The 18874-nt window shown below is 44.4% G+C and overlaps 1 protein-coding gene across 1 annotated transcript in view; it reads left to right on the forward strand.

The window, feature by feature from the left end:
* The first annotated feature begins 13041 nt into the window (after positions 1–13041).
* The window catches only part of LOC138302107 (glutathione peroxidase 3-like), an 83925-nt gene continuing 78092 nt past the window's right edge, over positions 13042–18874 (forward strand). Inside the window, exons 1-2 of the mRNA XM_069242487.1 lie at positions 13042–13215; positions 13602–13772. The gene's annotated coding sequence lies outside the window, so the exon portion shown is untranslated. The remainder of the gene's footprint in view (positions 13216–13601; positions 13773–18874) is intronic.

An 18874-nucleotide genomic window follows, 5' to 3' on the forward strand; every position in this document is an offset into this window, starting at 1 on the left:
TGGATCAGACAAGATGGACGGTCTACGCTCTGGCACGGGGGCCAAACAACCAACACTCAAAGACAGGCCTCAGGACACTGACGGTCACAACATAGATGCCATGCTGGCGGTAGTGGAGCGTGTTGGAGCCTCGTTGGATAAGGCCCCGACCTCCTTGGAGGGTAAAATAGATGAGGTGGCTAGTGATCTTACCCTGCTTCGTGCCGACCACCACAAACTAGTGGACAAGACCTGCTCTCTGGAGGGTTGCCTCAATGAACTTGCCCCCAAAACAACTCAACTGGAGACCTCCATGCAAGCAGTGCTGAGTAGACTGACAATTCTGAAGCGCCATGCGGAGGATGCTGAGGGATGCTCCAGAAGGAACAATCTTACCAGAGGGTGTAGGGGGGCAGATGCAGTGGCCTATGCCATGAACTGGCTCCAAGCAGTGGCCCCTGATGGCTTGCTGACACCCTTTTTCTCAGTGGAACGAGCCCACCGAGTCCTGACGAGAGATACGTGGCTGGGCTCCCGCCCTTTCCTCATCCGACTACTGCACTTTGCAGACAGAGACACTATACTGTGTGAAGTGCGCGCACTCCCGACGCTTCAGGTCGACAACATGAAAGTCATGCTGTTCCTGGTCTAAGCCATGGCTGTACAAAAGCAGGGGGCATCCTTCCTGTTGATGAAACGTAAACTTCATGCCCTACACCTAACATACTCTCTTCTCTTCCCGGCCAAGTTGCGTGTGGTGTACCATGACAAAACGCACTTTTTCTGCACCCCGAACGATGCCTGGGTTTGGTTGGAATCGACAAACCTGGGCAGCCGACAGGAGGCAGGGGAGTGCCATGCAAGGAAACTCTTACACACGCAGACAGAGGAATCGCAAACGACGCAACACTCCCCCTCCAGATGCCCGTCATCCCCCTGGCTTACAGCAGATCATACTGGAATGCCAACAGGCACTAGGGAATGTGGCAGCTAGAGGAGACCTGCTGGTCACATCTGACCAAGAACCAGAACTAGTTGGCACAGATACGATAAATCGTCAAGATTTCTCGATCTTGGACTCCTAACTGCCAAGCTCCTTATCACTAGGAGTTGGAAAGCTACGGTCCCGTCCGTGTTAGCGGCATGGGAGAATTCCTTTGCGGTGTGAGCGGAGGCGGAGGGGATGGAGCTGCGTAGGGAGGACAGTCTGGGTCTCCAGAAATATCCCTTGGCAACCAGTTAGGATGCGATGCTGGGTGAGCTGAGGGGGGTGGGGCAGCGGCCAAACACTGATAATACTGCGGCCAACAATACACTGTCACCTACTGGATGAGCTGCTCATGCACAAGAGCTGACCACTACACCTGTTGAGGCACGCATGCACTGCCTTGGTCCCTGCTCACAGGAAAGGAGCCAGTCCCCTTGTGGGTTGGTGGAGATGGGTGCTGGGCGAGCAAAATGTGCTGTAACTATGGGGGGTGGGAGCATGGGTGTGTCTGGCCGGGGCAGACTCCAAGTTGTTACCTTTTGTATTATATTTGTATTGTTACTGCGCACAAGTTATGCTGAATCGCTACCTTGGAATGCAGCTATGTGATGAAAATGCTTGTAATGCACAGGTTATCCGTTTCCAGAATATGTTGTACTGTAACTTTGAATTTACTAAAATAATAATAATATAGATTCAAGCAAAACTGAGAGATGTTTTAACTATGAGGAAATAATCATTAAAGCAAACAAAACCAGAATTGTTAACTTAAATATTAGCATTGTCAGACGCTTTTGGGGAGGTCACTAGGCCTGCCTGAGCCACTGGCCACAGCTATGGTGCTGTGAGTTGTCCTACTGTGGCTCTGCAAATTGGGCCAAGAACATCCTTTCAGCACTTGACTCTCAGTGGTAGCAATGGTGAGTAGTCATAAGTTCCACACTGAGGTTAGTGTGGAATTGCTCAGGCTCAGGATTCAACATCACACCCAGCAGTGCAATGAGGTCACTGTCCAGCCAAGTGTTTCCCTTTATAAAAACAGTACTTTATTACATATACAGTTTAAAAACTACATCATTTGGGAATACTTGATTCTCTAGGCACTATAACCCCCTGCCTCATCTCTGTCTCTCTCTCTCTCTCTCTCTCTCACTATTTCTCTCTCACTCTTTCTCTCTCCCTCTCTCTCTCTCTCTCCCCCAATCTCTCACTCCCTCTCTCCCCTATCTCTCTCTCTCACTCAGTCTCAGGATGGCCTTCTGACCATCGATGTCGGTCAATGTGGATCGGCCTAAATGCCTGGCCCTGCTACTCTGGTGAGTCTCACAGAAGCAGTCATTCTGGGGACTTCCAGTGTGGTCGCAAAGCAATTCACAGTTACCACCAATGTCACACTGGTGGTAACCCATTCGCAAAAGGGAAGGGGTCCCCATGGGACCCCTTCCCCTTTGTGAATGTTGCCAATAAGGGTTTTTCAGAGCAGGCAGTGGTCCATTGGACCACTGCCTACTCTGAAAAACCGAAACCAAAAGGTTTCGTTATTTATTGTATTTTGCAACTCGTTTTCCTTTAAGGAAAACAGGCTGCAAAATTTAAAAAAAACTGCTTTATTTAAAAAGCAGTCACAGACATGGAGGTCTGCTGACTTCAGCAGGCCACCATCCCTGTGAGTGCAGGGACTCGCTATGGGGTCGCAAAATGAAACCCACCTCATTAATATTAATGAGGTGGGTCTTTGTGACCCCATAGCGACTCGCAGTCGGTGTCTGAGACACTGTACTGCATCCGATTTTGCGAATCCGAATTTCCGATTTGCAAAATCGGAAATTGCTACATCTGGCCCCAAGATCTTTGGTGCCTCGGCTGCCAGGCGCTATAATCAGAACATCCTGCCATGAGGGTCATGTTATGTTCCACAGGTAGTACTGCATAAGTAATCAAGGAAACCAGGCACAGTTGTGTTGAGATATCCAGTTTAATGAACAAGCTCCTCGCACATCGTCTCACCAACTCCACAATGAACAGTCCTTCACCAACATTCTAAGGCAAGCTCCAGGGCATTCCAATGCCCAACATTCTTAGGAGCTGTTGGACTATACCACTAATGCTTTAAGTTAGTATTTATATGTGAAATGTATATTATACACTGAAATAGATGTTTCAACAATTTACCTAAATTAATATCTATAAAACAGGTTAGTATAAATAAATAACGAGTATACACATACATTGTATGGTTACAACATATCTCCCTTCCTTACTGTTCAAAAACAAAGTCTTTGTGCCAAGTCGGGCGCTTAGTGGTCCTGGCGTGTCTGGTTTGATAATAGCGCTCCCACATGTTTCCCATTTCCTTACCAGGAACCTGACCGGGCACCCCAGTAGATTCCTTGCTGCATGATATTCTGTCCATACTCTACACCCTACCATCTTCTAGCGTTACAACATTCTTTTGCACCTTGATAATTCTTTGTGGTTGAGAAAACCTGCTGCCCTCTTTCTTTATGGATTCCGGAAGCTTAACTTTAACCCATTGTCCCACCCTCCATGGTCTCCTTCGGGTGCGAAAACGATCATCATACCACTTCCTGTACTTCTCTTGATGATGCCTGACTTTAGCTGCAACCTCCTCTCACTGCCCCTTACACGGTTCCCCTTCCTTCAGCCAATTAGGAGTAAGTTTGGTACCCGGGTGCCTTCCTTTCAGTGAAAAAAATGGTGATATTCCCGTAACCAAATTCGGTGCGGTGTGATACGACCACAACATTTGCTTGAGAGCTGTTTCACATGGTACATGACTTGTTGACGCCCATTGCAAACACTCCTTAATCATCCTGTTGGCTCTCTCAACTAGGCCATTCGCACGGGGATTGTATAATGCTGTTCTAAAATGGTGTATACCGCACTTCGTCAAAAACTCTCTCATGGCTTCTGACGTGAACTGCACACCATTATCGGTGACCAGGGTGCTGGGTATTCCTTCCCTCAAGAATGCTTCCGATAGGAAATCAATTGCATCCTTGGTTGTCACCTGATTCACTATCTTGAACATCATCCAGTGCGAGTGGTAGTCCACTAGCACAAATATGAACCTGCCTTTGACACCTAATTGTGATATGGGTCCTAAAATGTCCAATCCCAGTTTGTCCCACGGTTTAAGTGGTACAGAAATAGGTGACAACGGTGCCCTCCTCGTAACGTTTGTCTTGTCACTCTGGGCACAAGTGATACAATCCTTTACTGCGTCCTCCACCAGCCTATCCATGGTGGGGAACCAATATGATGCACGAAGTCTATTCTTGGTAATGTTCCTCCCCAGATGCCCTTCATGGGCTAGACCCACTAATTTGTTCCACAACTCACTTGGAGGTACTACTCTCTCACCTCTCATTACCATGTCCTCAAATATGTGGAGTTCTGACCTCACTTCCCAATATCCTTTGAGCTCTTCTTCCAGATATCTAACTTTCTCTGGCCACCCTTTGACTATTTTTTCTCGGAGCATTTCTAGTACACGATCATTTGAGTTTTTCTCTATCCATTTGTTTCTGGTAAGGCCAGCCAATTCAATGTGTAGTACAGGTTCAAGATCGTCACTTCCTTCCTCCCTTCCAACTCCCCTCGGTGATCTGGATAGGAAGTCAGCCACAACGTTATTTTTTCCAGGAACATACTCCACCCCAAAATTATATCCCTCCAATCCTAAAATCCACTTTGCAATGCGTGGGGTGGTATGCTCTCTTCCCTTGGTAGTGAATACACTAGTGAGGGGTTTGTGGTCGGTTCTAATGGTGAAGGGTAAACCCCATAGGAAAAAACTAAAATGAGTGATAGCCCAATAACATGCCAAGGTTTCTCTCTCTATGGTTGAATAGTTCACCTCTGCAGCTGTCAGAGACCTGGATGCAAATGCTATGATTCTTTCCTGTCCCTCTACCACTTGGGAAAGGGTTGCTCCAAGACCCTTTCCACTGGCATCAGTAGTGACCCATGTTTTTCTTTTGAAATCAAATTTTCCTAGGTTGGGAGATTTCACAATGGCCCCCTTCACCTCATTGAAAGCTTCCTGACATTCCCTATTCCATTCAAATGGGACATTTTTTTTAACAAAGCTCTCATGGAAGCCGTTCGCTCAGAAAAATTATGCACAAACTTAGCCATGTACTCAGCTAAACCTAGGAAAGACTTTAGTTCCTGCTTGTTGGTAGGTGCAGGTGCCTCTTTCACAGCAACCACTAAATCCAACTTAGGTTCCACCCCATCCTTTGTGATTTTATGGCCCAAATAATCAACTGACTCCACTCCAATTTGGCATTTATCTCTACGGATAGTCATGCCAGCACGTTCCAGCGCCATAAACACCTTCCGCAAGGTAACATTATGCTCGCTCTCCGTAACACCATAAACGAGAATATCGTCCTGGAAGCACATTACTTGGTTTATTCCCTGCAGTATGCTCTGCATGATACGCTGAAAGACAGCCGCCGCCGAGGCTAAGCCAAAAGGCATTCTGCAGAACCTGAATGCTCCATGCGGGGTGATAAAAGAGGTAAGGGAACGAGAGGAAGGATGAAGTTCTACCTGGTGATATGCCGAGGACAGATCTATTACGCTGAAGAATTTGGCTGGACCCATGGTGCTCAACATCTCATTAATCCTGGGCAGGGGGAACCTGTCCACCCATATGTTGGCATTGAGGTCCCTTAGGTCAACGCATAAACGGATTCCTCTTCCACCCGACTTACTCGTGACTACAATGGGGGCCAACCATACTGAACTTTCAATAGGTTCTATAACTCCTAAATCCACAAGTTTGTTCAGTTCTTGCTTAAGAGACTCCTGCATTAGGTAGGGGATCGGTCTGGCCTTATGGACTTTTGGAATAGCATTCACCTTCACCTTTATCTTGTGTTGATAGTCCCTGAGCAACCCCAATCTGTCTCCAAACAAATCTGGAAATTCCTCACAAACACTCATGCCACATTGGGATTCACTTACTTGTTACTGGTTCGTCATTGTTGGGGTCAAGTCTGATTCCTAAATCCCTTTGGTGTTTCCACCCTAGAAGGTTGGAACCTTTGTCTGTGAAGTACACTTTCCCTTTAGTATGTCGTCCCTTAAAGGTTATTTGGAGACATAACATACCCCTCAGAGGTATAGGGTCATTGTTGTACCCTCCAGGAGAAATGTCTGCCGGTTGTAGTTTATACCCCTTATCCTTAAAATTCTTTTCAAATACGCTATAATCCATAAATGTAAATGGAGAACAGGAGTCTGCAAATACTCTTACACATATTCCATCCAGTTCGATAACACAAGTAGGGTATAAAGTACCTCCTTTACCGCTCTCACTCAAATTTTTCAGTTGCAACACAAATTTGTTCTTTACACCTTGGGTCTCTTCAATAATATGTACGTTCTTCTTCTCAATACTCTCACACATATCATTCTTACATACTCTCGCATAATGTCCTCTCGCTCCACACTTCCGACATACACAGTTGCGAGCCGGACACATAGGATTGTTGGCCAAGTGTCTGCTGTTCCCACACCTAAAACATTTACTTTTAATCCCCTCCATGTTACTCTGGGCATTTTTCTTGAGGGACACTTCGTGAATTTTGCAATCTTCTTCTAGGTTAGGTGCACTATTCTCTCGTTTGGGATAAGCTTTAACCTCTTTGACATCTTCTTCCCCCGGGGAATGTTTCATTAGTTTCATACACTCCACCGTATGTTCTATTCCTTTTGCTATATCCACAGCCTCCTTCAAGGTAGGATTGTGAACTAATAACTTCTCCTGAATTTTCATATTATTGGTACATCTTACTAACTGGTCACGTATTAAGGAATCCTCAAGGTTCCCAAACTCACATGTGTTGGCCATTCCCCTCAAACACGCAATGTAACTGGCTATTTTTTCATCCTTACTTTGTGTTCTACTAAAAAATTTATGTCTCTCGAGGACTACATTGACTTTGTGGCCAAAATGATTTTCTAATTTTCTGACCGTTCTCTCATAATCATTCAGGCCATCCCCATCCCCTTCACCTTCCACTACATCATCAGGGTCTGTTAAACTTTCATACACTTTTCGTCCATGTACTCCTAAATTGTGTAGAAGAATATGCTGCTTTCTTAACGCCGAGAATTTTTCCCCACCAATTGCAATTAAGTAGGATTCAAACAATTTCTCCCACTCCTTCGAGGGTAGGACTGGTTCACTAATTTCATTCAAAAATGGTGGAGGCTGTGACATGCCAGTTGCCGCCATTTGGTAAGCTGTCACTGAGTTCCAAGATAAGTCTGAAATTTAAAAATATTTGAATACCTCTACACTAAACTTAATAGCGTCTACTGTTGTTATTCTTCTTTTTTTTTTTCAGAATTCTTGTCTCATATAATGCTAATAGTCACTAGTCAACATATAGGGAAAGGAACCTTCCTGAAGAAACTCCTTCTCACTTGCTGCAACAAAAAAAAAAAAAATACCTGTAGCTTCTCACAAAATCCTTCCCTGCACGTCTGAAACGTGTACTCGTACTCACACAACACTAGTACAGCCGTGTGGTATAATTTCCACGACGTGTTGTGTGCCCTGGGTCTCTAAACGCTCCACGTTACCCCTGGTTACCAGCTCCTTCCTGGTAACGCTACGCCAGAAAATACGATGCCAGGAATGCAGGTCTCCGCCTTCCACACGCCGATGCCAGTTACACTGAGAGGCGGCGCCGGGCTCCACCTTCCCGCGTCACACTGTTTAAATCGAGGAGCAACGCCCATATGCCAGGGTTCGCACCTCCTTCACTCAACGCCACGCCGATGCGTGACACCGCAAAGTGAGCCGGGTCCGCCCACCCGACAAGGCTTCTCTTCGCTGCACCTCTGGGACTAGAGTCGCCGCACTTCCCTTAGCGCCGGGACGTACCTTCAGTACAAAAACACTCACGAACATGAAGTGCCTCCTTCAGGATGGAAAACGGTTACTGCACCGCCAGCCTTCCACACGGTGAGCTCTGAAAAAACGAGCATCCAACACCTCACTGGAGTTCCTGGGGATCCCACAGAGACGATGAAAGTACTCAGGGGTGAAGAGTCTCACTGCCCCCTGCACAGGTATCCCATCCTCGTCGCCAACAAAGATGTTATGTTCCACAGGTAGTACTGCATAAGTAATCAAGGAAACCAGGCACAGTTGTGTTGACATATCCAGTTTAATCAACAAGCTCCTCGCACATCGCCTCACCAACTCCACAATGAACAGTCCTTCACCAACATTCTAAGGCAAGCTCCAGGGCATTCCAATGCCCAACATTCTTAGGAGCTGTTGGACTATACCACTAATGCTTTAAGTTAGTATTTATATGTGAAATGTATATTATACACTGAAATAGATGTTTCAACAATTTACCTAAATTAATATTTATAAAACAGGTTAGTATAAATAAATAACGAGTATACACATACATTGTATGGTTACAACAGGTCAGCCTCGAATCTTCTGAGCAGGGTGACTTTGAGGCACTTCTGGGTAGTGCAGCATCCTCAATTAATTACAGGGGAACCCGGAGCAGGTGTTGTAGTCTTTACTCCTTGGGACTGATTGGAACCAGAGAGCACAGATTAGTAGTGCCTCATGGTCCATATTCTTGGGCACACCAAAGCTGGTGCCACAACCAGGCACTTATCCCAGCATTAGTTCGGCCTACCAATTAGGCACATTGCACCTGGAGTCTTAGGGCCAGTTGTATCAAAGGATTTTTCATTTGCAAACGGTGCGAATCAGTAAATTTCACTGTTTGCGAATGCAAAATCGCCTTCCACGATGTATGAAAGGCAATCGCAGTGCAAACATAAGGAATCACAAAAATAGCGATTCCTTGCAACTGTGACATGAATTTATGGGTCGCATTCTGCGTATCGCAAATAGCGTCATGATTTTGCAAATCGCATTCAGTGAATCGCAAATTGCAACCTAGATTTGCGAATCGCAAAATGCGATTCGCAAAATCATGTCGCTATTTGTGATATGCAGAATGCGACCCACAAAATCATTCTCGCAATGCAATGCATCAACAATTTGCTAATAGCAAATATTCGCAGAATGGCCTTTTGCACATGCAATTTACCACAAAGTGAAATGGTAAACAGGTGTAACCTATGTAAAGAGGCCCAGAATGACTCAGCCTCTTTTCCACAATGGCTGCACGCTGCATGATGGCGAGGAGGATGAGGATCCTGGCAGGTTTGGGGAGAGGGAGGAGGAGACAGGAGCACATTTTTAGAGTGTGCATTACCCTTTTTGACCAGACATAGGAGGAGATATATGATAAGTACAGGTTAAGCTCAGCCATGATACTTGACCTGATAGCTGATCTACAGCCCATACTGCAGAGCAACACACACAGGACCAATAGTATACCCACCCATGTGCAGGTATTATGCTCCCTGCACCTATTAGCCTCAGGGAGCTATCAAGAGATCATAGCAGCAGCTGGAGGGGTCTCACAGAGTGCTCTCTCAAGATTTGTCAATGCATTTCTCAATGCCATGCTGAGCAAAATACAACAGCACATAAGATTCCCCAACACCCCACAGGAATTACTACAGACAAAATTGGATTTCTACCAGATTGCCCAATTCCCACATGTAATAGGCGCCATCAATGGGACACATGTAGCTATCTGTCCACCATCGGCCACAGAGTATGTTTATTGGAACCATAAAAGTTCACATTCCATGAACATACAAGTAATTAGCAATGCCTCCAACATTATAACCAATCTTGTGGACAGATACCCAGGTAGCACACATGACTCCTACATCTTTCGGCACAGTGGAATTTACACAAGACTGCTTACTGGGAAGTATGGCGAAGGATACCTACTGGGTAATGCAATAATTGACAATGTTGCATTGATGTATATGTGATGTCACAGATAACAGTTACTCACTTTACTCTCCTGTCATTTCAGGAGACAGTGCCTCCGCCGTGCGGTCATTCATACTGACGCCCTACCTGAGTCCTGCAATGCCAGCCGAAAGGAGGTATAATGCTGCTCACAGGACAACCCGCAGCGTTATGGAGAGGACCTTTGGCATGCTGAAGAGCTGCTTCAGATGCATACACAAGAGTGGTGGTGCGCTGCAATACAGCCCTGAAACAACAGCGGGTCTGCAGCGGAGTCAGGCCTGCGGAGATCGTCGCGTTCCAGCGAAGGTCACGGCGTCGGGTGCAGGCGGTGTCACCGGATTCAGCAGCAGCGTCGGTCCGAAGTCGTCCGAAGTCGATTTCCTTGGATTTCCACCAGCTTTCCTTTCAAGGGCCCAGGGACTGGATAGGGCACCACTTGTCAGAGCAGGAGTCTCTCCAGAGACTCCAGGTGCTGGCAGAGAGAAGTCTTTGCTGTCCCTGAGACTTCAAACAACAGGAGGCAAGCTCTGAATCAAGCCCTTGGAGATTTCTTCACAAGATGGAAGGCACACAAAGTCCAGTCTTTGCCCTCTTACTCTGGCAGAAGCAGCAACTGCAGGATAGTTCCACAAAGCACAGGCAGGGCAGCACTTCTCCTCAGCTCTTCAGCTCTTCTCCAGACAGAGGTTCCTCTTGTTTCCAGAAGTGTTCTAAAGTCTGTGGTTTTGGGTGCCCTTCTTATACCCAGTTTCTCCTTTGAAGTAGGCCTACTTCAAAGTAAAGTCTCTTTGGAATGTGAAATCCTGCCTTGCCCAGGCCAGGCCCCAGACACTCACCAGGGGGTTGGAGACTGCATTGTGTGAGGGCAGACACAGCCCTTTCAGGTGCGAGTGTCCACTCCTCCCCTCCCTCCTAGCACAGATGGCTCATCAGGGTATGCAGGGTACACCCCAGCTCCCTTTGTGTCACTGTCTAGTGTGAGGTGCAACCAGCCCAACTGTCAAACTGACCCAGACAGGGAATCCACAAACAGGCAGAGTCACAGGAATGGAATAAGCAAGAAAATGCTCACTTTCTAAAAGTGGCATTTTCAATCGCACAATCTTAAAATCAACTTTACTAAAAGATGTATTTTTAAATTGTGAACTCAGAGACCCCAAACTCCACATGTCCATCCGCTCCCAAAGGGAATCTACACTTTAATCGGATTTAAATGTAGCCCCCATGTTAACCTATGAGAGGGACAGGCCTTGCAACAGTGAAAAACGAATTTAGCAATATTTCACTGTCAGGACATATAAAACGCATTACTATATGTCCTACCTTGCACCCTGCCCTTGGGGCTACCTAGGGCCTACCTTAGGGGTGTCTGACATGTAAGAAAAGGGAAGGTTTAGGCCTGGCAAGTGGGTACACTTGCCAAGTCGAATTTGCAGGTAAAACTGCACACACAGACACTGCAATGGCAGGTCTGAGTCATGATTACAGAGCTACTAATGGGGGTGGCACAATCAGTGCTGCAGCCCACTAGCAGCATTTGATTTACAGGCCCTGGCACCTCTAGTGCACTTTACTAGGGACTTACTAGTAAATCAAATATGCCAATTATGGATAAACCAATCACATACACATTTTGTAAAGGAGCACTTGCACTTTAGCACTGGTTAGCAGTGGTAAAGTGCCCAGAGTAACAAAAACAGCAAAATCAGAGTCCAGCACACATCAACAACCTGGGTAACAGAGGCAAAAAGTTAAGGGAGACAACACCAAGGATGATAAGTCTAACAACTAGCATTCCAGGTTCATCGTGAGCAGCAGAACTGTTCGATGAATGAGCCTATAGGATTGCATTCATATCACATAGGTATAAAGGCCTGGTCATGTAATTGTTACAACACATGGTATACTGCCTCTACATGCGCTACACAATGAAACCAGAGACAGCAGTGCATTTGTCATAATCAGGCATTGCTTTATGCACCCCTCCAGGGTTACCCAAGTCCAGAACCTATTGTAGTCAAGGGCAAGCCTAGGCCTTCCTGTACACTTTATATTAGTATGCAGCAATGACAAAAATCCAAAAACGAGGATTCTCATCTTTCTGGCATGCAGAACAGAGGACACCACTCTACATCATGCAGGTGACATTTCTGTCCCAAAAAACAAATAATTTCACAAACAATTGAAGTTATCTCTCAGGCGCTGCTTTTTTACAATCTGAAAACAGTAACAAATGGCCAGTATTATACTCTAAGATAGGCAGCAGCTCTTTTGACCAAACAGTGATAGCTGAGATCATGGAGCCAATAATTTTGTAGGTGGATATTAAACCACAGTGCTGTGGTGAGTACATCAGGCAAGGGTCAAAGGATTTTAGGCAAGATGTAAAAGATTATAATAAAGATGACTTTAAATATTGTTTTTATCTTGTCACCCAGTTCAAATATTAGGCCATGTCTTCTGACAAATTGCTGTTGATTCTGTAAACAATGAAAATGATATTTACTTTTCTTTCTCTGACTGCAAACACGGGGAGATTTTGTAATGTGAACTATGTGACAATCTTGCTGTGTGTGAAAGAAATGGATGTAGGAAGTTATTTTTTTCTAACTCACAACAAAGCGAACTATACAAACAGTTCGAAATACACCATCGGTTGAGAAAGCACAAACAAAGTACTTTCTTCTGTAACTTTGAAGTGTGACATAAAAAAATACTTTAATTGGATCAAAATTTGGAGCACAACAGTGTGCTCCAAAATACATTACCAGCTACAAATCACATCCTTACCACTCTCCTGCTATAAGGCCTCCATTTGTCACACTGGGACTTTGTGTGATGCTCGATTTTTTCACAATCCCTCAGGCTACAGGGACGTAACATTGATGGCAGCACCCCCATTCTGAAATTTGTTCCAGCGCCACTGATTTTAGGTGAAATTTGTCAAGGCAGAGGTGTCCTTTGGACAAAGAGTCACTGGAACTGAAACAAGAGAAGTGCAGACTTGTACATGATTTGCAAATGCATATCCCCCCACAGAGCTGCCTCCCTCCCAACGCCGCCATTGTGAAATAGATTTGCATAGCACTGCAGCCCAGGGATAACGGAGGCACCCAGGCAGAGAATCTGCTGAGCCCTGACAACTAGGCGCTCTTGAAAAGGAGCGGGCTTTGAGAACAGGCTCCAGCGTTTCTCTGTGAATTATGAGCAGAGGCTAAAGTTAGCTGCACCGGATCTGTTTTCATTAATCAAAACAGAAGGCTGGGATGCAGATGATCGCGGAGTTCAGAACATAGGAAGGCACCGAGAGATACAAACATAATTCTTTCGCAAGGTGAACGGGCATTGGGGCATCGGGGTGAGGGGCTATTTTTAACTCTGAACAGCAGCACTTGGAAAAGTTAGTGCCAAACGTCAAGGAATACATACTTACCCCGAAGAATAGCAGGAATTTGTCAAGTGAAGCCTGGAGATCCAAAAGGGGAAGCCGCCAAGCAGAAATCAGTTTACATAGCCGGGCAGAAGTGTGTTTTCTGCGAACAGACAGGTTGCAATTGGAATTAGATGCTGGGCGTGTGACCAGAACACTGTGAGACCCAAAAACGATAAAATGGACACAGCACTGCGTATTCTAATTGGTTGCGAGGGACGAGGGTAGTTTCTGGGGGACATGCCCATTCAGTATAAGGCTGTGACAGCAATGTCCAATGTCGTTGGCAGGTTCTCTTCTTTCTCGTGAGCGCGTGCTGGTGCGTGGCTGCGATGGTGCGATCAGTCCATGAGTTCACAGTCAAGGGGCTGCTGGGCCAAGATGTCTCCCTCGACAGGTACAGTGGCGTCGTGCTGCTGGTCACCAACCTGGCGACCTTCTGAGGGTCCACCTTGGAGCAGGTAAGAGACGGGTTCTTACACTCAATGCAGCACCGTCGTGTCAGTAAGAAAACAAGTAGTGCTTACGTCAAGGCTGATGCTCTTGTTAAAGATCTGGTATTGCTTTCGGGGTGATGATGCCGATGATAAAGAGGAGCTTTGCTGATAGGTTTCCTTGTGTATATAATATTTTATCTTAAAAGACTGTAACTGTTTCACAAAAACGAAACAATCATTTATAATATCGACATATATACATATATATATATATAATGGTAATAATAAAACCCGCACTGTCTTTTTGATACAGCTACCAGTAGCTTAGGCTACAACTCTTACTGATTTAAACGCAAACAGGCCCAGCCACCACTGATTATCAACATTTTCCCGTGGATAGCATTACTAGACACAAGTTATAGTGTTGACAACAGCATAGTAGTCTCTCTTCTTCATGTGAGTGGCAGAGCTGTGAGTGGAATGCTTTCAAAAGTACAATCAGGAGTACGGAAAAGGGGTCCTTTTATTGAGGTTGGGCCTCATGTGGCGCACTGTGTCCCAGTTTCATGGTCTCTCCTAGGCTCCAGAGGAGAAGGCAGAGCAGTCGGTGCACAATGGGACGCTCGTAGAAGCTTGGGGCGGCACAGCCAGATTTGGCCTTGCTGCCACAAACATTCCCGTAGCTGTATTATGGGAGCCAAGGATCAGCTCAAGGGTGGAGTCCTCCAGTCAGAGACAGAGACGCGTGGTAGCAGTGCACTCTCAGAGTGCTAGCCGGTTCGCTAATAGGCGCCATTTTTTCTTTGGTGCCTTGAACTACTTTTTGTCTTAGTCCGGCCATGATTTTACCAGCCATAATGACTCTCACTCGGTGATATATGAGCCATACTCAGCGATTCATAAACATCAAGTCGCATGGTTCACACAGAACTCATTCAAAACACATCGATGGAAAATAAACAACAAACATTAGTGTAGTTGATAAGACTTCTAGAGGCATTATGGCTGGTATAATCGGGGTGGGACTGGGACAAAAAGTAGTTCGGGGCACCAAAATAAAAGCTGTGCCTACTAGCAAACCAAATAAAGGTGACCAATATTTGAAAAGCAGGCCGTTTTTGAACTTGTAAAGAAACGCTAAATAGGTATTTTGCGAGAAATGGGCGACAGTTTGCATTTGTGTTTGCTGCAGAAACTGCTTGTGGTAATATCAGGGAAATCAGCAGTAAAACCCAATTCACCCGACAATGAAACCGTCCCACAAACTTCTAGAAACCCGGTCCACACACTAACCTGTCAGACAAGCCCTTTGGCACTGCCATATTAATTGCCGTTCAAACCAGTCTGACCCTGGGTGTAATCCATCGAACGGTGTGTGACCACCACCCAAAGCTAGGCGCTGGCATAAAGTAATATATAATAATAAAGTTGGAGAATTTGATTCAGATCCCGCAAACACTTCCACAAACCATACATAATAGGTTTTGAAGCCGCTCCTATTCAAGTTAGCATCAACTCAGATGTATTGCACAAATGGTTAGAGTTAGCAGATCAGGATGCAGGGACTGTGTGGCTTTCATGATTTCTAAGTAGAACTAAACGAGAGTTTAATAGTCATTGCACCTACTAACTGAAATTAGATGAATGACCAGTTGTTTAACCAAGCTAACATATCACTGCTAGAACTGATGCAGATAATCATAGCACTGACGACTGAAATATCTCACACCTTTTGGGACAATTGCTGTATATGTTTTCTTTTACTAATACCATCCCACCCCAAAGCTTGACTTTCGGTATCAGGCCTTAGGCTTCTCAATGAAGATGGCTCGTACACTACTACCTTCCAACCAGTTGTTGGTGCTACCGAATGTCAAGATGGCAATAACTCACACATACACTCAACAATATATAAAAATACATTCAAAGAATATAGTTATGGAAAAAGAAAGCACGAGGCATTCTAAGCACAGTGGCAATATGCTTACTATAACAAAACTACTCACCCCCCATGATGCCTGGTCATGAGGACCACACGAACTGTGTATTTTATCTGTGGGGTAATGCTGAAATATTACACTGTTGGCATGTTAATGTGGTGCATGTCTTTATTTTGAAAACTCATAGCAGCTTGTGTCCATCTTGCAGTAGTATTGTGCATAGTCTATTTTTGTAAAATTCCAGCATTAATGCCTTGTTTAGAACCAATGTGCTGGCCATCATGGAATAGTAAAACAATGGTGCACAACAGCCTTTCATAATGGTCAACTGGTTAAAGGAAAGTGGCAACGCAGGATGTGGTGCACTGTAGATGAAACATTTAAATTAAAAAAAAGAAGAGGCACATAAATTAAAGGGACACTGTAAAACAAGGAATTTGAAAAATAAAGGACTGATAAACATGCCCTGACGCTGTAGCACACTAATTTACAGGTGGTGTTCATGTGATATGAGAATTTCATCATTCACAAGACAAGACACCCAGTGGCTTATGCACACTGAATCCCTACCCACACTGTCGAAGATGAAAGTGTGAATGACACTCATGCAGACCAAAAGTCGATGAGATCTCGCCCAGAGGCCTTCAATGTATTTATATGGATGTATTTATTATTTCACTTTTTTATTATAAGTTCCTGGTAGACAGCGAAGCATGTCAGGCATTGCAAAGAGATTCTAGCAAAACTACTTCATGGAAGATCTTCTACTCACTAGGTTTGTCAAATGTGGTGAACCATGCCTTCTGCACAAAGGTAATCAACGAGATATCAGGTTACAAAATATCCAACTGCAGACTTTAACACAGTGTGTGACAGTTCACCCATTAAGGCCTATTTGCTTTAATATATGTCTTATATAGTAAATACAAATTGGCAACGTCAAGATCTCTCACTTGTGTAATCGTTTGGCTTTGCTAATGCCTTTGGTGATGCTGTCCAGAATGGTCAAAGGACAAAAATAAAGAAAATAACAAGCATTGGCAAAGCCAATATGTTTCGCCTTTTTTTTTTTTTTTTTTTTCTATCTAACTGGATTCTAAAATATAAGAAACATGTTGTAATAATGTTTGTTTTAAATTTGATAAACCAATAATGGTTTATCACATTATTATAACATTTTTCTAATATTTTTAATCCAGTTCGATTGAGAGAATAAACAAAGGCGAAACTTATTGGCATGAGGGCATGCGTCAAAGAATAAAGAAGACTGTGAAGAAAGAAGACGGCATGTGGTAAAGAAGACAGAGAAGAAAGAAGACAGAAGACTTTATGCAGTTAAGAAGAAAGAAGACAGCAAAGAAAGAAAACAGAGGACAGCATGCAGTAAAGAAGAAAGAAGACAGCAAAAAAAGACGTCATGGGGTAAAAAGAAAGAAGACAGCAGTGAAAAAAGAAGTCAGAGAAGACCGCAACGAAGAAAGGGGAAAGAAACCAGCATGTAGAAAAAAAGAAGATGATGTGCAGAAAGAAAAAAGAACAAGGCAATGAAGAAAGAAACAAAAAGGCGGCATGCAGAAAAAAAAGAAGTACTTTCAGTGTCTTAGTCGGAGGAAGGACTCTGGCCAGTATCCAATGGGAAGTGACCGGAAGGAGTACTTGGCCCAAAAGCAACTCGACAACAAGATCAGCAAAGAAGACGAAGAAGACAACAGGAAGTGGCAGGCAGACAATGTACTGGCCAATCAGAAGCACGTAAATCAGAGCAACGTTGGAGTAAGCCAGTGGTAAGTTCAGGTAAGCAAGGGGCTGGTTTTAAGCCCCTTTAAAGTTTTTTTTAAAATTAGTAATAGATTTCGCAAGCAGCACACAAGCGCTCGTGCAGGCAAAACCTAAAAAAGTGTAATGACACTGCTATATAAATGCTTGCATGCATGATGATTTATGTGTTTTAAGGAGGATGGGCCAGCAGCAATTAGCTGCCAGCCCTCCCAGAAAATAATATTTTAAAAAAAGGACTGAATGTGTGGGAGGGGCAGTGGAAAAGAAGGTGGGGGTTTAAATAAAACAAACATAAAGGCCGGAGGAGAGCAGCTTCATATGAGGGTGACAACAACACAGATTGTGAGGGTGGATCCCAAGAAGGAAAGAGCAACATAGGAGGCTAGGGGAGAATGCCATGAGGGGGACAGCAGCATTTGGTGTGTGGGTAAGAGCTAGAAAACCTAAGCACTCTATTTGAGCACCTAACAAAAAAAGTAAAAATTAAAAGTGAGCAGTGGAAGTCTACAAGCCAACCAATCAAAAGGATGGTAAAGAGGCTATGCTGCAGTGTAAGGATAAAAAGAAGAAGAGGAAGGCAAGCCATTGAATAGGAAAAGAGCAAATGAGTGTGATCATAAAGCCAACCAATGGTAAACAATGGGCCAGCTCTAAGTCCACAATAGATCCTTCTCAATTAGGTAAGACCTCATAAATCAGGCATACTGCCTTTGTCATAACTTTTCACAATTGACTAGATCAGATTTATGGCATCTGGAATAACCTTTGCTAGTGAACAAAGCAGACATATACCTGTTATCATTCGGTTGTCATCATAAGTGACTCAGGCCTAGTGAACTGAGTATACATAATTAAAGTTTGCAAAGCAAAATGGTAATTCTGCTAAGAGGGTCTAACAAGGATTCTAACAATGCCAATATTCGATACCCAGGGTCACTGGAATTATGCAGTAGGAGAGGGCCAAATTATGCAGCAGGTGTGTCTAAATTATGTGCTGGGCCACTGGAATTATGCAATTGTGAGGCCACTGTGATTTGTCACATAATTATGGATTTGCTGCATTTGGTACACAATCCATCATCTGCTGCATGATCTGCAGATGTTAGCAAAAAACGTTTTTTAGCTCAAATGGTTCAAAAGTTACTAAAAACACAGCAACAAGTTTTGCAGCGCAGTGTAAGGTCCTTTCAAAGATTGACTGGACACCTTTCTATTGGTTATTCCTATATATTTATGTGTTAAACTCATAACAATGAGGTGCAATCTATGCCCAGAGAAAGTTAACAAGTGTAAAAATGACAAAATAATGAAATGATACAATCACAATCTGTGCTGCATTATGCCACATATTTTGTCATTTCTTGCTGCATAATATAGTCAACCCTGTTGCATAATTTTGCCCTCCTC

This window comes from Pleurodeles waltl, chromosome 6 (assembly GCF_031143425.1).
Source record: "Pleurodeles waltl isolate 20211129_DDA chromosome 6, aPleWal1.hap1.20221129, whole genome shotgun sequence".
NCBI classification, from domain to species: domain Eukaryota; kingdom Metazoa; phylum Chordata; class Amphibia; order Caudata; family Salamandridae; genus Pleurodeles; species Pleurodeles waltl.